This window comes from Solanum dulcamara, chromosome 12, assembly GCF_947179165.1.
Source record: "Solanum dulcamara chromosome 12, daSolDulc1.2, whole genome shotgun sequence".
In the NCBI taxonomy this organism is placed as follows: Eukaryota; Viridiplantae; Streptophyta; class Magnoliopsida; order Solanales; family Solanaceae; genus Solanum; species Solanum dulcamara.
Genome location: NC_077248.1, coordinates 41,234,937 through 41,261,843, shown reverse-complemented (window position 1 = coordinate 41,261,843; position 26,907 = coordinate 41,234,937).

The following is a 26,907-nucleotide window of genomic DNA, read 5'->3' as shown; positions in this document are numbered from 1 at the left end:
ATATAAAATTGAGCACAGCAATCCATCCTCAAATGGATGGGCAAGCCAAAAGGACAATTCAAACACTAGAGGATATATTAAGGGCTTGTGTGTTGAAGTTTAAAGGAAATTGGGATGACCATCTACCTCTCATCAAGTTTTCCTATAATAATAGTTACCACTCAAGTATTGAGATGGCGCCGTTTAAGGCTTTGTATGGGAGATGATGTAGATCATTGGTTGGTTGGTTCAAAGTAGGCGAGATAACCTTGTTGGGCCCCGATTTGGTACTTGATGCTTTAGAGAAGGTGAACATCATTAGAGAAAGGTTGAAGATGGCTCAAAGTCATCAAAATTCCTATTCTGATACTAGAAGAAGGGATCTTGAGTTTAATGTGAATGATTGGGTGTATCTGAAGGTTTCACCCATGAAAGGTATGGTTTGATTTGGTAAGAAATGAAAAGTGAGCCCTAAGTATGTAGGGCCTTATAGAATCATGAGACGTGTTGGTAAGGTTCCATATGAGTTGGAATTACCATTGGAAATGGCCATGGTTCATCTGGTGTTTTGCGTGTCTATGTTGAAAAAAAGTGTGGGTGATCCTAGTTCCATTGTACCTATAGGAGTTGTGAATATTGAAGAAAACTTAACCTATGAACAAGTTCCTGTGGAAATTTTGGATCGGCAAGTTAAGAGATTGAGGAACAAAGAAGTTACATCTGCTAAAGTCCTTTGGAGGAATCAACAAATAGAAAGTGCAACATGGGAAGCGGATGCGGATATGATTAAGAGATACCCTCATCTTTTCCCCTCTACCCAAACCTAAGGTATTAAGTTGTCCTTGCTCAATACTTGAAATCTTTGCATCTCAACTTTTCTTGTCATATGCTTGCAAAATTATAAAATATGGTTTAAACAATGTTTAAAATTACACTATTGCATTAATGATGGGTTATTGGTTTACATTCTACTCTATTCAAGCTAAGTCTTTCCTTATTCGATGATGGATGTTCCCAAGGGGGAGATAATGTAACATCCCCTAAAAACGTTGTATACGATATTTCAATTCTCGCCTAAAAATGATATAGTCTCTGTATTTTGGGCATAATATTTCATAGGATTGTCTAAATTGGGTGATTCAAATTTTTGCGTAACCACAAGAGCATTACCTACAGGTTTTCTAAAGACCATATTTTATGTTTCAGAGTTAAGTAGGTCAAATAAATTAATTGTTGTAAGATAGGATGCTGTGTCAGAATGGAGTATTTTTAGAAGAAAACTCATATATAAATGTAGGATTATCCAAATTGGTTGATTCTTGAACTATAGGAAACTAGACTTCCATATCTACAATTCTTATGAAGACACCAAGTCCTAATAATGAATTTATCTTGTTCAAATATAGCTTTGAAAAAAAGTATTTTGTTAAATGAACTCATCTCACCTACCATGGAAAGATCTAGATACATTTGACATCACTCATTAAATCAATTGTCCTCCATTTAACATCACCCATGACATCTCAATTTTCCATTAAATGTTTTAGATTTTTTCTTTATAATTATTTTATTTATTGTTAGGTCCCTCCTCCACACCTATAAATACCTACTTTATTTCTTCATTTTATTCATCAAGATTTCTCAAGCAACTCTTCTCTCTATAAACTTCTTTACTCATTCTCAAATATAATTTTTATTCTTCGTAGTGAAGAAATACTATTTCAGTAATTCATATACTCCGGGTAGTACACAAAACATTCCAGCAAGGAGAAAAAGCTAGGACTCAAGAGTGTTCATTAAGTCCTTCGGTTCCGACTAAAGCTTCGGATTTCAGGTATGTAAGTCTTAAATGATAGTATTCCTTTCACTCTCATGCCTAAAGTATTTTAATTATATGATAAATTATGTTTATTTTCTTTAAGCTTTACTCTAAGTTATGTGGGTGTTTATCCATGGGTTCTTCCACACATGTAGTCCAAAAACTCTTTCAATTAAGTCTCTTGATTTCAAGTAATATTTTCTTATGGTAATTCTTATTTTTACTTAATAGTATGAATCATGGTTAAAGTAATGATTATTGGTCTATTTTGATGCAACATAATTTCATATATATGAATTGATGGTTTGCAAGTAATTCCTCTATTTATCTATTTAAAAGTTCTTGAAATCATAGTGGGTTGTTTAAAGCATGATTTTTAATTAATGGATTTCAAAGTATTTATGTATATTTATTTACATACATATATTTTCAATTTGAAGTGATTTGAACTCACCTAGTCTTACTATGTTTTTAATAAAGTTTGACGTGAAAGCTTTGACTCCAAATACATATTTATGAAAGCAATATCTATGATTAAAAGGGAGTCTTATAAAATGAAAGAATGATTAAATAATATGAATGATGGATTCTTTATGCAATAAGGACAATTCTTGCATATTTGAATTACCAAATATTTTAATGAGCTATTCTACCGAATATGATATTTTGAATTCTCAAGCTATATGCTATGACTATTTTGAAGTATTAAACAATTATGTGGGATTGACTTAGCACCGAATGGGTCATTGAGGTGGGATTTGGTAAGTGAATCATAGTAGCAACCCCTTGTCTCATTAACTATGTGCCAACATAGGAGCCCTTGTAGGCTTAGACTAATGCATCCACAAATAGCCCTTAAAGTTAAAGTTAAAGAAATGAATGAAGTTGACAGAGTTCTACCTGGAAAGTAGTCTCCCCGGCCAATGTAGGGGGTTATGTTGGATTCCATGTAATAGATCGCATGGTCTTAAATGTCGGTTATGGTAATTTTCCCTCAAAATGAATGTTTTAAAGGATATCTATATGATTTATTATGCATGCATTACATTATATTCCATATTACATAAATGTTATAATGTTTCCTCAATTTTCGTGCATCCTTACATACTTAGTACATTCAAATTACTAATGCATACTTTTTTGCCTACATGATATCACCATGTAGGGACCAGTGCTCCTCCTCGTTCTCCTCTACGTGGCTAGTTGAGATTCCGTTGAAGACTACTTTTGGTGAGTTCCCATGTTTTTGGAATAATACTCCTTTATCTTTCTAGCTTATGATATGTTGAGATATTTTGCTATGGCATTTCTTCTATTATGATTGAGGGTGAGCTAGAAACTTGTGTTAGCCCCGTTAAATCTAAAATTTAGAGGTATTGGTTGACATATGTAAGTTGAAGATTTACTATTATGATTTTTGCTTGTTTATTTATCATCATTACCTATGAAAGGCTAAAAGAATGCTAAGAGGCTTGTTTGAGGTACTTTCGGTTCCTCATTCGCCATGTCATGTCTAGGCCCTAGGCTTGGGTCGTGACAATTATGGGGCTGACTTCAAAAGAGAAATCAAAGCTAGTAGCCTACCAACTCAAGAGTGTTCCTCATGTTTGGTATACTCAATGGAAATCCGAGAGAGTTAATGAAGGTCTAATAAATTAGAAAAATTTCAAAGTCGCATTTCTTGATCATTTTTTCCCATTGGAATTGAGGGAGGCCAAGATACAAGAGTTCATTAAACTTAATCAAGGAAGCATTAGTGTGAGGGAGTATTCCCTCAAGTTCAACCAATTGTCAAAGTATGCCCCATTTATGGTTGTCGACCCTAGAGCTCGGTTGAGAAAATTTATGTCGGGAATTTCGAACTTAGCATCAAAAAAGTGTAAGATGTTGATATTATTATGGGAGATGGATGTCTCTAGACTCATGAATCATCTGTAGAAAATAGAAGATGAAAAGTTAAGGTGAAATCTAGGGACTCCAAGAGGGCACGAACCGATAGTGGTCCATCTTTTGATAATGCCTTGGTGCCTAAGCCTAATAAGGAAGGACGTCCCTTTCCCCCTTGTGAAAGTGTGGTAGGACTCACCAAGGAGAATGCATGGCTGGGAAGGAGGGTTTATACAAGTGTGTTAATATGTGGCATAAGATGAGGGATTGTCCGATGTCTACTAGAAGAAGAAGGGAGATGGCTCGGATTGCTTCATCTGGTATGTTACGAGTTTTCTTTGGTTACAAAAATAGTTGGTATGGGTTAGTTTCATATTCATTGTGTCTTAATTGAATTGATAATCCAAGTGCTTAAGTTTCCATGCTAGTTGAAGTGTTAACTTCTCATGTCTATCCTTACGAGTCCTCGAGCTCTTTTTATTCTCATGCCTTTTCATATGCATAAATGTTCATGAAGTTGATTATAAATTTATATTTATGCTAAGTTTGAAAATCTCATATTCTATGCATTTTGATCTGTCAATGCATTGGTGTTGGGTTTCTAGTCCTCTTTCCGTGTCCTTTCTATGCTAGTTGAATATCATTCGAGGTTGAATGTTCCCAAGGGGGATATTGTAAGGCCCAAAAATTTGAAGTGCCAGGACAAGGAAAAACTTCAAGAAAAAAGGGCATGTGTCAGTCCTACTACTAGGCCTATTACTCATAGAAGGGACTCATAGGGTTAACACATAGGATTGGAAACTTAGCCAAGTATGGAAGAGGATCGATGAGTTACCTCATGATCCATATGAAAGCTTATGACTCTTACAAATTAGTAGTAGAGTTAGTGGTCTGATTTTGGGAATATGCAAGCCTCATTACTTTTGTTATGATTCAGCAGGATGAGTCATAGAAGGTTTGATGAGTCCTAGATTGGACTCGTAGGTGAGGTCTTGAATTTTAGAAAATTTCTAAGTATAGGGGAGGTTGACGAGTTGTCTCTATGATCCATATAAAGTTTGACGACTCGTAAAGACAAGTCGCAGAAGCCAAGAGTTATTTTCAATGGCTACTATTTTGGGTGGAAAGAATTGACGACTTGAGTCTATGACTCGTAGTTTGGTCTACAGTTCATAGAGTCCTAATCGTAGGGTCTTCCAAACTGAGTTAATAAGGGTTATTTAGAACATCTCCTATTCTCCTAACTCCTAAACTACATCGTTTTGATCCTATTTCCTAAACCTATATGTATCCCCAACCCTTCAACGTTGAATTCATTACTCCCCAACAATAATTCCCTCACTAGAATTTCTCTCAAAGATTCTTCTTCTCCAAGCCAATGTTAGGGTTTCAAGCTTCCAAGTCCTTCAAGTATCCATTGATAAGATTGCATTAGGGCTTTGTTTAATAATGTATCTGGGGATTGTTCCATGGATTCCTTTCACCCATGGAATCCCAAGGTTTCCTCAAAAGATCTCTTAAGTTTCAATTACTTTCTAACCCTAGTTTTGATAAATTGCAATGGGTTGTTTTAATTATATTTTTACTTAACTTCAATGACTATTGAAAGAATGGTTCTACCTTAATTGCATAACTTAAAGTGGTTTTATAAGTGCTCATGCATAATGTTATTTTCAGTGGTAATTTTCATGATCTATGATTAGTTTCAAAGGTTTTTTCAATAAAGGCTTTTATGAATGATGTTTGCGACTTGTGAAAGAGTTGTGCAGATTATAAATGATTATTTCAATATTTTTCTATAAATTTCCTATATTGATATTAAGCCTTATGATATGAGTTATGAGTACATTCAATTATGCTTCAAATTGATGTTATATTCATGAAATATGTGTGGGTTGATATAAAGTATATGGTCATACATGATTACACTCGAATTCCATGATTTCCAATTCAATTGATCATGTATGTATGTTTTTCCCAAAATTATAAGCTATGATTATGAATTTCAAGTTATATTCAACAAAAGCTTTATGAATATTTGACAAGGTATATAAATGAGTTTAAATATGCTTTATGTAAAGTTTTTTTATTAATGTTTCAGGCATGTTAATGATAGGGTGATTTAAGACTCTAAAGATGTTTTACGAATAAAGATATGTGATGATGAAAGGTCTATACTCACATTACATGAGATAAGATTAAAGATTTATTCTATAATTATGATTTATGAATAGTAGATGGGTAGTAGATATGGCCCGCCCCATATAATGTTGACTTATGATTTGTCTATTCCATTAAGAGCTTACATAGCACTGAGTGGACCTTGGGATAGGCATTCTCTCCCATAGTTGAGTCAAGATACTCATAGTAAGATCCCATTATCCCATAACTATATGCCACCATAGGATAAAAGGATCACCCATAGAAGAGGCTTTATTCTTTTGAGGGTCACCCGTAGTTGAGGCTCAATCCTTCATGTAGCGTAGTGGATCCACTTAGGCATGACAAAGTGTGCCTTGGCAAGTAGTCTCCCTCTTTCTTTTAGTGTAGAGGTAACATCGGGACTTCGTGTTATAGCTAACATGGTTTATGTTTGTTAGTTGTCGCTCTCACTAAGGTACAATTTCCCTCTCTCATGTTTAAGGTAATTCTTACTATGGATAATATGTCCCTCACAAAGTAAAGTATGTTCTCTCACCCATGGTTTTATGACTATCAGTATGATTTAAGATCCTTACTACTACTAATTATGAACTTGCAAGCTCTTTCTTGATTCCTCAGTATAACTCATGACTATCCATACATTGTATAAGTTCTCGTCATAAGGTTGCATTATGGTGTTAAATGACATTATCCTTACTCATGATTCACTATTACATGTAAATGGACTACTTATTATATGTTCTATACTTGATCATACCTCATTTCTTTTATATCATGTATTGCATTGCCTACATACTTAGTACATTCAAAGCTCTAATACATACTTTTGTTGGCCTACATTGTGTTATATTGTAGGGTTCAGCGATCACCCTACACACTCTCATGGCTAGATGGAAGACTTGTTTAATCTATTTGGTAAGTTCTCATGCTTCGGGGACTACCTATATAGCTTATTTCTTTTCTTGCTACCTTTAGACTATATTTCTATTTACAAATGTTTCTTTCTTTACTGTGGAGCTAATGGTTTGTTCTATGCCCCCACCTATGTTGGTATGATAGAGGATGTTTAGACATAGAATTGATGTAGTCCGTTTGGACATATGACTTGAGATTTCATTTTATTTCTAGACTTTCATGTTTGAGATTATTCTTTCGCTTATTTTCATTATATTTTAGCTTTCCTTATGAATGTGATGTATTCTAAGAGGTTTGGTTGGGATCCTTTAAGTTCCCATTGGTCATGTTACGGCTACACCCTAGTTTGGGTCTTGACATACACCTCCCACCATTGAGAGCCCCAAGCAGAGTCATCTAAATACTTGAGTTATAACTATTTTTATAGGAAAAACTCATTCAAAGGCAAATGATCTTGCTAATTACCATTAAAGCCACGCACATAAGCTCTCAACATATCATCCAAAGTCTGAATAGTCCATTTCTCTTCACCATTGGTCAGACAATAAAAATTTATACCAAGATTAACTTGAGACCAAGACCCTTCTAAAATGATCCCCAAAACGGAGAGGTAAACTGAGTGCCCCTATCTGAAATGTGTAAGACCCCAGAATTTGGAAAGTCCTAAAACGAGGATCAAAAGATGAATTTATAGAAAATTTCAATTTTTGGCACCAGGTCATGACCACGAAGGCCATTTTCCCACCGCAGTTCATGTTAAGCTACCATGGTAGAAGTCCAGCAACTCAAAATTACAGGTATAGGGATCACGGGTCGTGCTGAGCACCACGAGCTATGGTGACCCTTCCTAAAGACCCTTGAAATTTTTGTTAAGTCAAGGACCATACCCCATCACCACGGGTCGTATTGACCTTCAATGACCATGGTGGGTCTTTCGGTAGAACCTCTTCCAAAAGACCTTTTTATAGAATTTTAAGTCCATTACCACGACCTTGAATACGGCCTGTGTTGTCTTTAATAGGCCGTGGTGAGGTCCCATCCAGGTGCCCAGTACCAATTTAAGTTAGGGTTATTTTGGTCATTTTCATATATTTCATTACTAAATGTGGAGAGTATTTCAGACTATATCCCTACCTATTAACTATTCTAAAGTCTTCTAACCCTCTCATTCTCTCCATAATTGCCCAAAATCTAAAATATTCTCGCCAAGGTTTTCTCTCGAGAGTCCTCTTCTCACTCAAGCAACTCAAAGGATTTCTTCAAGGTCAAGCTTCCATTCTCTTCAATCTAGAGTCACAAAGGTCAAGGTATGTGGGACTTCATCCATGGGTACATTTCACCCATGGAATCCCAAAGATTTCTTCTAAATTTCTCTTATGATTTCTTCAATTAAAAGCCCTAATTTCATGATCTTCATTGGGTCTTCTCAATTATCTTATGTATCAATGTTATTAGCCTAATTATGCATAATTCATATCATATTACATAATTTCAATTTGGATTTCAATGACCAATGCTATATGCTAGTTTCAAGTATGATTTATTGGATATGATCACTATTTTCAAGAAAGTTTTATGAATGAGTTTAAAGATGCTTTATGTAAAGGAGTTTATGATTGATGATTCTATCATGTTTCAAGCAAGTTAAATATAGGAAAAGTAAGACCCTAAAGTTATCTTCATGAGTAAAGATATGTGGTGATGGAAGATCTACACCCACATTACCTGAGTTATATGATAGATAAGCTAATCCTATTATTTATTATGATGATGCTAGATGAGCTATTCTTATGTTATTTTATAAAGATGGATTGGTAGCTATTATTACCTTTTCCTATGATGTTTATGATCATGTTTTATGAGAGTTCTGTTAGGATAAAGACTAAGTACTAAGTGGATCTTAGGATAGGCATTCTCTCCCGCAATTGAGGCAAGAGACCCATTGTAAGATTCCATTGTCCCATAACTACATTTCCCACATATGTTTACAAATGTCAATATGTCGAAGCTACTAGATCCACATAGCATAGTTAGATGAGTTACTTTTGGAGTTTACCCTTGCAAGGTAGCCTCCTCTATCTCGATACATGAGTCATCGGATTCCATGTATTAGCTCGCATAGTCTTATATGTCAGATAAAGGTCCTATCCCACATCAGTTTCAGTTGAATGAGTTCTTTTGATAGTTATGAGATTTGATACATTGATCAATGAGATAAATATTTTAATGTTTTCATGACTCATTCATGTCTTAAAGATATTGGTCTTGCACCTCATGATTCATATTGATTGTGTTCTATGTCTATTCTTCATGCATCTTCTCACATAATTTTTACCTACATTGTATCATAATTTAGGGACCGGCGATCACACTCATCCTCCTTCCATTCGTGGCTAGTGCTTTCTATTAGCTTACTATCAGTGAGTCATCATAGTTTGAGGACATGACACTTACTTATATATTTGACAGTCATTATTTTGTTACTGTTATGTTGTCTATATTGGTAGGTTAGGATCTTGTCTTATGCCCCAATCGAGTAATTATAGGCATGTTAGATAGTGAGAGTCTATGTTATTGCTTTTTCATTTTGAGACTTATGTTTTATTTGATACTTTGCTTTCATATCTTTATTTAGCTTTATTTACTTCATTCACCTTATGTATGCTCTATAATGTTATGCTAAGAGTCTTGGTTAGGGTCCTTTGGGATTCTAAATTTTGTGGTACGGCTAGGTCCTAGGTCTGGTCGTGACAAACTTGGTATCAAAGCGCAAGGTTTAAGTGTCCTAGGGAATCTAACATGCCATGTCGAGTAGAGTCTTGTTCATCGGTGTGAAGCACACCACATTTATGAATAGGAGGCGATGAGGCATTTTAGGAAAAACATCACTTCTTTCATGATCTCATCGTGCTTTAGAGTTGAACTTCAGGGTTTCCTCCTCTAACACTTTTTCATTGCAATTATAGAATCATGCCTCCATGAAGGGCTCCCATCCAAAGTAATGTTGTTTTCATGACCCAAAATTGGGTATGATGGCACTCGCCTAACCAATCAAGGTGAGTCAGCTTAAGAGTATGAACAATTCAAAATAAGTGAAAATAAAAGTGGAAATGTAAAGTCTAATATGATATAGATAAAGATAAGTGAAAAAAATAGATTCTAAATTACCCAAGAATTGGTGTCACATCTACAAGCCACTATCTCAATAGAAATAAAAAGATACAAGTCTAAATGTCTCTGTCTTTAAATAGAACTAAACATGAGATCAATGGGTGGCGAGAGTCTACCGAAGAAGACAAGCTTCTACCTCTCATGCATCATGAAGCTTGGCCCAATCAGCAGAAGTACTAAGAGCTAGAGGACCGGGCTCAGACCCAACATAGATGCAGAAGCAAGAAGTGAGCACCAACAATACGGTACGGTTTATACTAGAATCTAAAGAATATGAACTTCTAGAATTTTTCTTTTTGGTACATTGTTATGAGCAGCTCCAGTGCTCAGCAAAATTGAAACTAAACACTAAGTAAAGCAATGAGAAACACAGGTACTCCAAGCATCCCAACCACAATCCTCCATAACTATACACCTACACTCAGACAACCTAGTCTATATAGTTTATAAAATAATTATCTTAGTATACTAGACAGTCCACAATTTGAAAGAACATATACCATACTCAAATAATCGTGATTCATGTCTATCCTATGATACACATCTGCTTATCACCTCATATTGGAACCCATGGGGGCCTTATATAGACTATGTATCAATCATCATTGCCAGAAGAGACCTCAGCCATAATATCCACTGAAAAAGACCTCGACCGTCGGAAGAGACCTCGACAAATCACCTTGACATATAGAAACCTCAGTCCCAATATCTAATATTTCACTCATGTCCTTTCTCAGCCATCACAGATAAGTATATGCAAAAGTAATAAGTGAAAGAGGATAAATACTCACGTATGATATCATATAGTACAGAATCACAGAGTAAGTCAATATCTCATAATTCACAACATTTAGACAATTGCCCATATCTGAATTCCATGATCACACTTTAAATCATATATTTCAACTTAATCCAATAACCTAATTCACCCTAAATCACCCATATAGGAATTTCCACTTGCCTTAATAAAAAGTCACGAACAATCTAAAAACAAATCTTTTCCTCTCCGATGATACTCCAAATCACCATTATTGACTCTAAAATCAAGCAATTCGGTAAAAAGGGTAAAATAGTCAAAATCCCATGTCAGAAAACAAATTCAAAATTTGAATATTTTTATATGAAAATATTTTTCAACTAGTCAGGAATCTAATAGTGAAAACCATTTCAAAAATAAGGTTAAAATGAGTTCACAATTAATAGCAAACTAAATTTGCATTGTTCTTGAAAAAACTCCAATTCCTCCAACTCAAAATCACCAATTTCATGTTTAAAAATCGAAATTAAGTAATGGGTAAGCATGAGAATATCTAAGAATAAATTACCCAATGTTTTCCCTGCAAGAAATCCCCTTCAAATCGCCTATACGAAGCTTAGAAACTCAAAAATGGTAGACAATGACTTAAATCCCGACTTTGGGGGAATTAACATTGTTTAAGCAGAAATGGCCCTCTGCGAATGCAGACAACTTACTCTGTGATCGCAGAGGAAGCAGAAACAACCCTCTACGAATGTGGTATGGGCAACATGAACATAGAGGAGGATTAGCTATCCTCTCGCGAATACGTCTTTCCCTCCACGAACACAGAGAAGGAAACCATTACCCTTTGCGAACTCGGAGAAGAGTTTCAGAGTCATCATATAGCAGATTCCAACATCTCTCAAAGTCATGGAATAGACCCTCTAGATTCGTTCGAAACTCCTTTTACATAAGCCATTTATGCAACATCCCTAAATTTGATGTTCCAGACTCAATGGTCATCGAAATTCGAATTTGAGGTCTTCTTGACCTGGAATTCAATGAGTCGCAACTAAACTAGTTTTGACACTTAAAATACCCAAAATACCCTCAAGACCTCAAAAAATTACAACGAAGTCATTACTAGTGTTAGAATCAACCCGCGAAACCATTGAAACCATCAAAATTTCAATCCGAGCACTCGAACCCAAAATGTTGACCAAAGTCAAACTTGGATTAAACATTAACTCAATTTCCAACTTCGGACCTAAAATCCATGTTTTAACTCCAAATATGATTCCGAAAACTTCCCTAGACCAATGTCCATATTTTGAAACTGATGGAATTGATAGAATTTGATTCTGAGACTCGAAATTCCAAATAACTCCAAAACTCAAAATTTGTCAATTTAAGCCTTTAAAATGTCATTTCTCTAGAAAATCCTCAACTTTTCACATGATTTCTAAAAACCAACTTTCAGACCCAACCAAAAGTGACTCGAGAAAACTAATGAGAGGGGTAAATAGTAATTTTGTTGAAAATGTCGAAATGCGGCCTTGCCTCCATCTACCTCTCATCAAGATATAAGATCACAGAGTCAGCAAAAACAACCTTCCACGAATACGGAGGAGGATATGCTATTCTCTCGGTAATGCGGTCTTGCCTCCATGAATGTGGAGAAGGAAACCATTACCCTCCACGAACACGGAGATGGCTTCACAAATGTGGAGAAGTATTTTACAGGAACCAGATATCAGATTCCAACATGTGTCAAAGTCATGGAATAGACCTCCGGGATTCATTCAAAACCCTATGTACACAAACCATATATGCAACCCTACAAAATTAGAAGTTCAAAACTCAATGAATCAATTGGAATTTAAATTCAAGGTCTCCTTGAACCGAAATCCGATAAGTCGCAACTAAACTAGTTTTGACATTTGAAATACCTAAATACCCTTAGGACCTCTAAAAATTATGATGAAGCCATTTATAATTAGAATTAACCCCCCCCCCCACCCCAAAAACCATTGGAACCATCTGAAATCCAATTCGAGCACCCGAACACCAAATGTTGACCAAATTCAAACTTGGATCAAACTTTAACTCAATTTCCAACTTCAAACCTAAAATCCACGATTCAACTCCAAATCTGATTTCAACAACTTTTCTAGCCCAATTTACATATTCTAGAACTGATGGAACTGACGAAATTTGATTTCGAATTCGAAACTCCAAATGATTCTGAAACTCAAAATTTGACAACTTAAGCCTTTAAAAGTCATTTCTCTAGAAAAACCTCAACTTTTCACAGGATTTCCAAAAACCAACTTTTAGACCCAACCAAAACTGACTTGAGGAAATTAACGAAAGGGGTAAAATGGTAATTTTTTCAAAATTGTCAAAAATGACATTTAGGGTCATTATAATTAAAGATGAGCCACAAGCTTCGAATGCCCCTTTGGATGAACAAGTGACTAATACGGAGTTTCGAGCCGCTTTCCAAATTTTAGCCCCAGTTATGTCTACTCAAGTGAATCGAGGAGTAGTTATTTCTCCCAACGTATCTACTCCGGCTTCAAGGGCTAGAGACTTCATGAGGATGAACCCTCCTGAGTTTCATGGATCTAAGGTTGATGAGAATCCCCACAACTTTGTTGAAGAGTTGTATAAGATCGTGGAAATTATGGGAGTCTCCTCAATGGAAAAGGTTGAATTGGTGTCTTACCAACTCAAAGGTATCGCTCAAGTTAAGTATGACCAATGGAAAATCGAAAGGGTTGTATAGGGTCCTATAGGTTGGAAAAATTTCTAAGTTGGTTTTCTTGATCACTTCTTCCCACTTGAGTTGAGGGAGGCAAAGGTTTTGGAGTTCATAAACCTCAAGCAAGGAAATATGAGTGTGAGGGAGTATGCGCTCAAGTTCACAAAATTTTCCAAGTATGCTCCATCCTTGGTAGCCAACTCTAATGCCTGAATGAGTAAGTTTATTTCAGGTGTGTCAGACTTGGTTATGAATGAATCTCAAACTTCTATGCTCATCAAGGAGATGTATAACTCTAAACTCATGACTTATGCTGAGAAAAATTGAATAAGATAACTTACGGAGAGGAATGTAAGGGAATCTAAGAGGACTCAATTTGAAGGCAGCTTTTCTCACAACAAATCCAATGGAGGTAATGCTCATTTTTTATAGGTTCAAAAGTTTCAAGGCCAAGGTTCTTCAAACACTCTGACTCCAAAATTTGAGAAGGATAAGGTGTCGAATCCTAAGTACAAGGAGGAACTTCGAGTGGTCAAGACATCCCTTTATGTAAGAAATATGGGAGAAACTATATGGGAGAGTTCTTAGCAGGGTTGGATGTTTGATACAAGTGTGGGAAGTTGGGTCATCATACAAAGGAGTGTAGGAGTGGGGCTAGACCCCAATTTCAGATTCAAGCTACCGATCATCTGGATCGGCATGCTACTACTTCGAGTAGTAGTTAGTGCCAAAATAGATTTTATGCCCTTCAGACTTGTTAGAAGTTAGAGGATTCCCCCGATGTTGTGACTGGTATGTTGATAGTCTTTGAATTTGATGTATAAGCATTATTAGATTTGAGTGCTACTCCGTCATTTGTTACTCCTTATCTTTCTATGAGATTTATTGCTAGTCTCGAGATATTGCTAGAACCTTTTTTGGTCTATACTCTGATTGGTGATTCAGTTGTGGCTAAAAGAGTTTATAGAAATTATCTAATTTCAGTCTTTCATAAATTCACCTCAGTTGATCTTGTAGAGCTAGATATGAATGATTTGATGTTATTATAGATATGGATTGGCTTCATGCATGTTATGCCTCGATATTTTGTAGATCCCGTGTGGTTAAGTTTCCATTTCCAAATGAGAAAGTCCTAGAATGGAAAGGTAGTATTTTCGTATTTAAGGGGCAATTCATCATATGCCTTAAAGCTCAGAAAATAATTTTCAAAGGTTGCATCTATCATCTAGTTCGGGTTAGAGATACTAATTCCAAAACTCCTACTCTTGAGTCAAGTTTAATTGTTAATAAGTTTTTGGAAGTTTTTTTCCGATGATCTCCTAGGCGGTCCTCCCGAAAGGAAAATAGACTTTAGTATTGATTTCCTCTCCAATACTCAGTCTATCTCTATTCCACTTTATCGAATGGTCTTGATAGAACTAAAAGAGTTAAAAAGCCAGTTGAATAATTGAGCTAATTTCTATACTGGTTATTCAGAGCCAACAATTGGCTATCATATTTCATTCTACAACTAGAAGAAGATCTCTTTAGGGTGATCAGTAAAATATTTAGAACTTTGGAAGATGGACAAGGTAGCTTACTTCCAAGTCACTACACTAGATAGGCATGTAGTCGCAGTAGTAAGAATAATTTCAATGAGGCACACCAATACCACTACTTAGAGGTGGAAAGGGGGACGGTCAGAGGATGACAGAGCGATCATGCCTTGCTTTCTCTTGACATCTATTGGGAGGGAACCTCCTTTTAGAGTGTGATTTATCATTTCTAATGCGGTTAATTGCTAGTAGGATTTTTAGTAAATTTCCCCTCTGCCTATGCTTACTATTTTTGGTGGTAAAGAAGATGTTCTTGTTCTTTCATTCCCCAAACCCAATTCAGCTTTCAAGATTGGGTTGGTGTTTTGGTAGGCGAGAGGTGTGAAGCCATATCGTACTAAACATAATATCAAAAATTGGAAAAATGATAGATTTCCAAAAAAAAAAGTAAAAGTAGAATGGAGGACACTTCCACTGCCCGAAAGACTTATCATTGGAAAGAAACTACATGATTTATAGTGAATAGGATCAATCCTCCATATTCTTCTGTTCATCATAACTGGTAAGCAACATACTACAGCAATAGACCAATCCACTAACAACAATATACGGTAATAAAGAATTTATTAGATAAAGGTTTTATTAGACCAAGTATATCTCTTTGGGGTGCTCCAATTTACTTTGTCCGAAAAAAAGATGGTTTTCTTCATATGTGTATTGATTACTGGTAATTTAACAAGTTCATAATTAAGAATAAGTGTCCTATCCCAAGGATTGATGACTTATTTGAACAACTTCAAGGAGCGAGCTATTTTTCAAAGATTGATCTTCAATTGGGTTATCGTCAACTTTGAGTAAGGGAATGTGACATTTTGAAGATGGATTTTAGAACTCGGTATGCACACTATGATTTTTTGGTTTTGTCTTTTGTACTAATAAATTCCCTTGTAGCTTTTATGGATTTGATAAGCCGGGTGTTCAAGCAATACTTGGATATGTTTATGATTGTCTTCATTGATGATATTTTGATCTACTCTTAGAGTGAGGAAGAGCATGCCAATAATTTGATGAATTTGTTGCAAAATATCAAGGACAGTCAGTTGTATGCAAAGTTTTGTAAGTGTAAATTTTGCTTAAGGTCAGTTGCTTTCCTTGGAAACATGGTCTCCGGTGAAGGAATTATAGTTGATCCAAAGAAGAACAAAGTTGTTAAAAATAAGCCTAGACCATTAACTCCTTCCAATATTCTAAGTTTCTTGGCTTAGTCGGTTATTATAGATAGTTCATAGAAGGTTTTTCTGCCATTACATCTCTCTTGAATACTTTTACTCAAAAGAAAGTGACATTCTAATGGTCCGGAGCATGTGAGAAAAGCTTTCGAGAGTTGAAGTAAAGTCTTACCTCCACTCCGGTGTTGTCTTTATCAGAAGGTTCCAATGGATTCGTTGTATATTGTGATGTTTCACGAGATGGTCTTCATTGTGTTCAAATACAAATTGGCAAAGTGATATCTTATGCTTTAAGGCAACTCAAGGTACATGAGAAGAATTATCCAACTCATGACTTAGAGTTGGCGGCAGTGGTATTTCCTTTGAAGTTATGGAGATACTATCTCTATAGTGTTCGTGTGGATATTTTTACTGATCACAAGAATTTACAATATGTATTCACTAAAAATGACTTGAACTTTTGACAAAGGAGATGACTTGAGTTGTTGAAGGATTATGATATAAGTGTGCTATACCATCTGGGTAAGGCAAATATGGTTGTCAACGTTCTTAGTATATTTTTCATGAACAGTGTTGCACATATTGAGGATAAGAATAAAGAGCTAGTTCAGGATATGCATACATTAGCCTGTTTAGGAGTCTGATTGGTTGATTCCGAGAGTGGTGGTGTTATTATGAAAAATGGTTCAGAATCATCTCTTATGGCGGATGTTAAGGCAAAATAAGATAGTGATCCCACTTTAGTTGAATTTAACAAAGCGGTTTCCAAAAACGCCATTGAGGCTTTCTCCTAAGAGGGAGAAGGTTTTTTGAGATATCAAGGCCAATTTGTGTTCCAAATATTGATAGCCTAAAAGATATGATATTGTCTGAAGCTCATAGTTTGTAGTATTCTATACATCTCGATTTCACAAAGATGTATCAAGATTTGAAGAAAGTGTATTGGTGGAATAACATGAAAAGAGATATTGCAAAATTTGTGGTTAACTGTCCTAACTATCAACAAGTAAAAGTTGAGCATCAAACATTTGGAGGTTTAGCTCAAGACAATGATATTCCTACTTAGAAATGGGAAGCTTGAATATGGATTTCATTACTGGTTTGCCTCGTACCCATTGACAACATGATTCTGTTTGGGTGATTATTGACCGAATGGCTAAATCAACTTATTTTCTTCCTGTCAAGACTTCATATTCAGCCGAGGATTATACTAGATTGTATATCCAAGAGTGGTTAAGCTTCATGGAGTTCCATGTTCTATTATTTTGGATTAAGGTACTCAGTTTTGGAGGTCCTTTCAAAAGCATCTTGGTACTCAGGTGAAGCTTAGTACAACCTTTCACCAACAGATGGATGGTCAGGCCAAGGATATCATTCAGACATTAGAGGACATGTTGAGAGCATGTGTTATTGATTTTAAAGAATATTAAGATGATTATTTTCCATTGATAGAATTTGTCTAAAATAACAGTTATCACTCTAGCATTGAGATGACTCTATTTGAGGCTTTGTATGGTAGGAGGTATAGATCTTTTATCAGTTTGTTCAAGGTGGATGATGTTTCTTTGATAGGACCTGAGTTAGTATTTGAGGCTATGGATAAGGTGAGGTTGATTAGAGATAGATTAAAGACATCCCAAAGCCGATAAAAGTCCAATTCGGATATAAGAAGCAAGGAACTTGAATTTAAGATTAATGATTAGGTTTACTTGAAAATTTCACCCATGAAAGGTGTGATGCATTTTGGTAAGAAAGGGAAGTTAAGTCCCCATTTTTTTGGTCCATATCAGATTTTGAAATGAATTAGCAAGGTGGCTTATGAGTTGGATTTGCCTTTTGATTTGGCATTGGTGCTTCCAGTGTTTCATATGCCCTTGTTGAGGAAGTTTGTTGGTGATCCTAGCTCCATTGTATCTTTAGAAAGCATTGAGGTAAAGGAGAATCTTTCTTATGAAGAGGTTCCAGTTAAAATCTTGGATTGGCAAGTTAGAAAGTTTAAGAACAAGGAAGTAGGTTTAGTTAAAGTGTTATGGAGGAACCAAGAGGTTGAGGGTATTATATGGGAATCCAAGCCGATATGATGTCTCGATATCCTCATCTCTTTCCTTCCATGCCTAGTTAAGGCATTTAGTTCCTTTGTGATCTAATCAGCCTGAATCATGTGTTTCAATTGTTCTCATAGTTTCATATGCATTCATGTTCATGAAATGAGTTTTAAAGTCATGTTTTAGCTTGAGATTAAAGATTTCATGTTTTATGCATTATTGAGATATTTTGCATTCATGTTGGGATGTTATGTTCCTTTCCTACTCCATTCATTATAGTCGGAGTCCCATTCAAGGATGAATGTTCCTAAAGGAGAGATATTGCAAGACCTCAAAAGTCGGAAAGTCCTAAAACGAGGATCAAAAGATGAATCTCTAGAAAATTTATGTTTTTGGAACAAGGTGATTACCAGAAAGGTCATCACGGGCCGTGTTCCCCACCACTGTTCGTGGTGTGCTACCATGGTGGAATTCAAGTAACTCCTACCTGCAGGTATATGCACCATGAAAAGTACTATGGTCCATGGTAAGCACCATCATCCATGATGAGCACCACGAGCCATGATGCCCTCTGTGGTGACCTCCCAGAGACCCTCAAAATTTTTGTTAAGTCAGGGACAATGCCCAACCACCAGGGGTTGTATTACCCTTCATGGACTGTGGCGTTCGTGGTGAAACCCCTTCCAAAAAATCTTCTTCCAGAATTTTAAGTCCATTACCGCGACCCTGAATATGGCTCGTATTTTCCTTCATAGACCGTGGTGAGGTCTCGCCCACTTGCCCAGTTCCTATTTAAGTTGGGTTTATTTTGGTCATTTCCCTATATATAATTAATGAATATGGCGGTTTTTGAGACTAGATTCCTACCTATTAACTATCTAAAATTCTTCTAATCTTCTCCTTGTCACCATAATTCCCCAAAATCGAAAATATTCTCTCTAAGGTTTTCTCTCAAGAGTCTTCTTCTCCCTCAAGAAATTCAAATGATTTCTTTAAGTTAAAAAGTCTATACTCTTCAATCTAGGTCTCACAAAGGTTAAGGTATGCGGGACTTTATCCATGGGTACCTTTCACCCATGGAATCCCAAAGATTTCTTCGAAATTTCTCTTATGATTTCTTCAATTAAAAGCCCTAATTTCATGATCTTCATTAGGTCTTCTCAATTATGTTATTTATCAATGTTGTTAGCCTAATTATGCATAATTGACATCACATTGCATGATTTCAAGTTGGATTTAAATGTCTCATGCTATATGCTAGTTTCAAGAATGATTTATGAGATATGATCACTATTTTCAAGAAAGTTTTATGAATGAGTTTAAAGATGCTTTATGCAAAGAAATTTATGATTAATGATTCTATGATGTTTCAAGCAAGTTAAAGATAGGAAAAGTTAGACCCTAAAGTTATTTTCATGAGTAAAGATATGTGATAAAGGAAGGTCTACACCCATATTACATGAGTTATATGACAGATGAGCTAATCATATGATTTTACTACGATGATTCTAAGTGAACTATTCTAATGTTATTTTATAAATATGGATTGATACTTATTATTATCTTTTCCTATAATGTTTATGATCATGTTTTATGAGAGTTCTAGTAGGATAAATACTAAGCACTGAGTGGACCTTGGGATAGGAATTCTCTCCCGCAGTTGAGGCAAGAGACCCGTAGTACAATCCCATTGTACCATAACTACGTTCCTTGTATAGGTTTACAGATGCCATTATGGTTAAGATAGTGGATCCACATAGCACAGTTAGGTGAGTTACTTTTAGAGTATGCACTGGCAAGGTAGCCTCCCTTGTCTTGATGCAGGAGTCATCGGATTCCATGCGTTAGCTCGCATGGTCTTATATGTCAGATAAAGTTCCAATCCCATATCAGTTTCAGTTGACTTATGAGTTCTTATGGTAGTTATGAGATTTGATATAGTGACCAATGAGATAAATATATTAATGTTTTCATGACTTTGTTTATGTTTTAAAGATATTGGTCTTGCATCCCATGATTTATATTGATTATGTCCTATGTCTATTATTCATGCATCTTCTCACATACTTAGTGCATTCCCTGTGCTAATGCATACTTTTTGCCTATATTGTATCATAATGTAGGGACCGGCGATCATACTGATCCTCCTCCCATTTGTGGCTAGTTTTTGCTATTAGCTTACTGTTGCTAAGTCCTCACAGTTCAAGGACATGACACTTATTTCTATATTTGATATTCATTACTTTGTTACTCTTATGTTGTCTATATGGGTGAGATAGGATCTTTTCTTATGCCTCCATCGAGTTATTAGATGCATGTTAGATAGTGAGAGCCTATGTTGTCGCTTTCTCATTTAGAGACTTATGTTCTATTTGAGAATTTGCTTTTGTATCTTGATTTAGATTTATTTACTTCATTTACCTTATGTATGATCTAGAATGTTATACTAAGAGGCTTTTTTAGGGTCCTTCGGGATTCTAATCACCATGTTACAGCTACGCCCTAGGTCAGATTGTGAAAAATGATAGACAATGGAAAAGCATGCAACTTACCTAACTCCTAAATGTAAAGTTAGGCATAATCCTAGGCAGAATAGGAAGTCTTAACTTGAAGAAAATGCACTGACTTAGTCATCCAATCTATAACAACCCAAATTGAATCATACTAATGACGTGTATAAGGTAAACATGTAATAAAGTCTATATTCAAATTATCCCACTAATATCTTGAGAAAACCTCTCGATTTCTGATGCTCAACTTTAACTTGTTTGCAATTCAGACATTTAGCCACAAATTATGCATTATCCTTCTTCAAGAATTCCACCTATAGACTTCTCCTAGATCACGGTACATCTTAGTGGCTCCCGGATGAATAGAATACTGAGAACTTTGATCTTCTAATAAAATCTATTATCTTTACTCATCAATATTTGGAACACTTAACGACCTTGGTAATAAAGCATACAATATCTCCCTTGGGAGAAAGACTCAATAGTTTTTTTGAAACCTCTTTCTTCAATTCAACCAAAGGTTGATCACTATCTTTTTTTTCCTTCACATTTAATACAAGATACGATTCTAAGCCATTTTGCACAATGATACCACCATCCTATGAATCACCCAAACATGCTAGTCGGTGCATATCACGAACTAACTTTTTTTTCTTATCCTTAATAGGAACAACATTATTCATAGAAAATCTACTAAGAGCATCTGCAACCACATTTGCCTTACCCTGATTGTAAAGAACATACATGCCATAAACCTTCAATAATTCAAGCAACCTTCTTTGTCGAATATTCAAATCTTTTTGCTTAAACACATATTGTAAACTCTTATGATCGGTGAACATATCCACATGAATACCATAGGTATAATATCTCCATATCTTCAAAAAAAACACTACCACCACTAACTTCAAATCATAGGTTGGGTAGTTTTTCTCATGAACTTTAACTTGCCTAGAAGCATAGGCTATCACCTTATAATTTTGCATCAAAACACAACTAAGACCAATTCTAGAGGAATTACAATACACAACAAAACCATTGGATATTGATGGTAAAGTCAAAACTGGGTTGAAGTAAGTCGATCTTCAACTTTTCTCACAAGTTTCTGGCCATTGGAATTATCAAGGCAGTCAATGGAGAACCAATAGAGAAAAATCCCTCCACAAACCATTCGTAATAATTGCCTAAACCCAAGAACTCCAAATATCTAAAGAAGAAAGAGGTTTAGATCAGTTCTTAACTGCCTTGGTGTTCTTAAGAGCAAATTGAATACCATCACTAGAATCAATATGGCTAAGAAACACAACCGACCTCACAAAAACTCACACTTGCTAAACTTAGCGAATAATTGACAATCCTTGAGAACTTGCAAAATAATCCTCAAACAATCGGCATGCTCATCCTGACTCCAAGAATAGATCAATATATCATCGATAAATACAATGATGAACATATCCAAATATTGCTTGAATACCCAGTTCATTAAATCCACAAAAGTTGTAGGAGAATTCGCTAGTCCAAAAGACATAACCAAAAAATCATAATGATCATACCAAATTTTGTAATAGGAACTTATTCAATAGTAGGGGCTCTAGAATTCGTATCACTAACCTAAACTAGATGATAGATACAACCTTTAGAAATTATATATCTAGCTTTAATGCAAGAGATAAACTAACCCAAAGGTGTTGAATTACTATCCTTTCACTCTATGACTGGTAAATTCAGAAATAGAAACTTAACCAATTGGGTTCTATAGTCAATAGATGCATAAGAAGCATGAAGCCAATTCATACCAAGAATAATATTGAAATCAACCATATCTAACTCTATGAGATAAAGTTAGGTGATTTTTAAAAAAAACTGAGATTGGATAATATTTATAAATCTGCTTAGCTAAAACTGAATCACCAACACGAATAGAGACTGAGAAAGGTCCCAATATGATTTAGGGACTGATATCAAACTTAAGAGCAACATAAAGAGTCACAAACGAAAATTTTTCTCCTGGATCTAACAAGGCATAAGCATCAAACTGAAACACTTGTAACATACCAGTGACCACATTAGGGGAATCTTCCTAATCCTATCGATTCTGAAAAGCATAAGATCTACCTTGGGGATGTCCACCATCAAAACCGAATGAGGTACCCTGTTGAGTTGGGCAACCTACTGAAGCACTAGGCTAAGGTCTACTTGTAATGACCCAACCCCGTAGGCCGTGACTGGGTTCCGATCTGGGCCCCCGTATACGTATCTAGCGGATGTAACGATCAATATAAGAACTATACATAAGAACTCTAGTGGGTCATAGCATTTTCATGCTTGTTACCTCTTTCATTTGTATCTTACCATGAAAGGGCCTGCCAGCCGACAAGGCTGCCATAGTATCTTAATATTTACAATACATCATGTAGACATAACTGAACAGAACTTACACATATAACCCACACATATGTCTACAGACCTCTAAGAACATTAATAGTAACATATGGTAGGACAGGACCCCTGCCGTACCCCTGAATAAACAAATATATACATAGGAGGTTTGGGACTACAACTCAGCTCCGAATCAATGGAGCTTCTTCCAAAATGGATGAGAGAAATCATAAGCTGGCAGACTCCCAAAACATGTGTTTGTACTTGCGAGCATGAAATGCAGCCCCCCAAAGAAAGGAGGGTCAGTATGATATATGTATTGAGTATATAAGCATAACATAACTGAGATAACAACTAAAATAGGGATGCAGGAAATCAAGTATAGCATTTAGTAGGGTACTATACCTACACCTCATAAAATAAATTCCTGTCTACCAGTATCACGTACCATATCAGGCCCGCTCGGGGAATCAGTATTACAAATACATAATCTATCATGATAGGCATATGCATATTGTTAGCATTGTGGAACATACAGCCCGATCCATATATATCAAGTTAGTACCGAGGAGCATTCGGCTCGATCCATATATATAACAGGTTAGTGCCGAGGAACGTACGTCCTGATCCCTATACATAACAGGTTAATACTGAGGAACGTATGTCCCGATCCCTATACATAACAGGTTAGTGCCGAAGAACATCCGGCCCAATCCCTATATAATATAATAATGTATATACGTGCACGTAAAACTTGGTAGCATAACAAACATTTCTCAAATATCATCATAAGGTGTGTCAAAGAGTCTCTAGGTATAGGAGCTTACACCTCCAATCATTATTCGGCATATAGAAGGCTCAAGGGTCGTAGTTCAACTACTTAATAGCCCTTATCATTTAAAAGTGAGTCCAAGTCATGAGTCACATCTAGAACCTGTAAATGGAATTGTCTCTAACTCATATCATATATCGTTTCACTTACATTAATATATTTCAAGAAAAAGAAGAGATAGGCTTTACGTGTATTACTTTTTATCACGTAGAAGGCTTACAAGACCATAACTCAACCATTGCGGGAGTTCTAACATCAAGAAGTGACTAAGATTAATTAGTCATGCTCGGGGTTATAAGAATGGAACTACCTCCACATCACACATACCAACCACTTATGGATAAGACATACCACAAAAAAAGAAGAGTTAAGATTTAGATACACTACTTTTCAGCATATAGAAGACTTGAAGGATGGGAGCTTAACTACTTTAAGAGTCTTAACATTCAGAAGTGAGCATGAATTATAAATCATGAATCATGTTCAGAGCTCATGAATAGAGTTACCCCAAGCTTCATACACATATCATTTATCACTTAAATCTAAGACATGCCCAAAAGAAAGAAAAGATAAGCTTTACATACCTCTTACGGATTAATCTTTACTACGTTCACCTCATCGTCCTCTGAACCTATTTAACATGAAAGAAATATGAATATCAACAACCCTAGACTTTTCAGCATCTTAAGTTATACATGAGTATTCATAGAACTCATTTCCTCGCTCACTTCCTCTACTAGTTCTTTAGTTAGCTAGAAAGTTAACGGAAATCGGGCAGCACCTCTCCTATAATATGCCCTATCCGAATTTCCAATTACATCCCTAAGAAATACATCCAACCAACAACAATAAGCTGCAGCATATATATAAGCAATTCACTTCAACATTACATAATACAAACTCCAAGCAACTCGCTCAAAGCTATGATATCAAAATAAGGATTTTAGTTTCTAGTTCGTAAAACCTTTAACCGTACAAAGCGGAGGGTCATGTGGCTTCAACCAGTAGCTTCCCCACATATTTTAAAACACTTTTATGCCCTAAAACACATCACCACGCACCTGCAGCCACACACCACAAGTACAACACCTTGCTTCGACTACAATTTAACTATAGCAACTCCAATTTGGTTTGTTTCGAACGTCAAGCATATTTATGGAATTTACCTATTTCCAGCCACTTAAACAATGTATAATACACTTCATAAACACACCATAAACTCTAAATTGAAAGGAAAACCCTTACCTTAACCTAAACTCATCAAACTCGCCAAAATTATCAAAACGTGAATTCTGGACAGCCTATTGTCTTGTATTGTCTCTTAGTTTTGAAGGGGTAATTGAGGGAAACAGGATTTATGTCCTCAATAAAAGTTATATACATGTGTCTTAGGGTCGCATACAATTTCAAATCACCCCTACAACAATTTTGTACAAACCCAAAATACCAACAGCAGTCCTTGTAGAATTTCTAAAACAAAATCTGGGCAGCAACTCCCCCATGCTTCACCACCCTTTTTCGAGCAGAGAAAAGCAAAATTGGGTTTTACAGGCTAAATAAAAGTTATATCCCTATTAAATAGCTTTCTAAAACATCTTGAATCACTTGAAACGAAGCTTTACACAAAGAGTGATACTCGTTTTACTAACAACAGTATTATTCAAAAATGGGTCTGTTAACAAGAACAAAAACTTGCCTTGGAAGAACCCTAGCCGTAGCTCCCTTATTCTTGCTCTCTAGCTTTTCTCTCAACTTTTTCTAAGGCAAAAATGCTGAAAATGATATTGATCAGCAATACATATGTATATATATGTGTCCTTAAAAGAGGACACATGGCATCTCCTAGAGGTGACACATGGAAGCCCCCTAGGGTGCCACCTCACGCCATACAACCAATCATATGCTGCCACGTGGCAGCATGGGGTCCACCCTAAGTAGGTGGGTCACCTACTTAGCCCAAGTAGGTGTGTCACCTACTTGCCACCTACTTATCACCTGCTTGTTTCATTTTCGTGGGGTTCGTAATCTTGTCTTACTTTAAGAGCCTATGTATTCCTTGTTACGTAAGCTCAACACGTACTCTAATAGCTTAAGTACGTAAAATATCCAATTTGATAGCTTACACAAGCAAATCGAGTCCTACGACTCATTACTTAGCCTCCAACTCGTTTCAAATCCTTATAGACCTATTTCCAACCTTCACTCTTAAGGGGCATCACATCCTCCCTTCCTTAGAGTTATTTGATCATGATATATATAATCTGGGTCACGGGACAACTTTCAAGAAGCTTAAAAAGACATTCCGGAGCACAAAGGTACGGGGTATAACACTGCTGACGAACCTCTCTACCCTTTCTAGCAAGAGAAGAGTAATCTCTCAGTATATGTCCAACCTTACAACAACTACAACATCCATCGGTACCGGCTAAACATGTTATGCCCCATACCTTTGAACCTTGGGACACTATCTTAAGTCTCTTGAAAAGTGTCGTGTGCTCTAGATTATCCACCACGTATCAAATAACTCTAAGGAAAGGAGAATGAGATACCCCATAATAGGGAAGATTAGAAATAGGGTTATAAGAGTCAGGAAGGAGTTGGAGACTAAGTAATGGGTCATAGGACTCGACTTTGTTGCGTAAGCTACCATCTTGAATGTCTTACATAACTAAGATACTTGAGTACACATCGAGCTTAAGTAGCATGGAAAATATAGGCTCTTGAAGTCAGATGAGATTACGAGCACATGAAAGAGAAATAAGGAAACGACGTGCCTACTCGAAGCAAGTAGGTGATGCACCTACTTGTAAAAGAAGGTGATTCACCTACTTAGGGTTAAATAGGTGATGCAGCAGCTTAGGGTAGACCCTACTGCCATATGGCAGCGTGTGAGGGGCTGCATGGGCTGAGGTAGCACCTTAGGAGGCTACAACGTGTCAC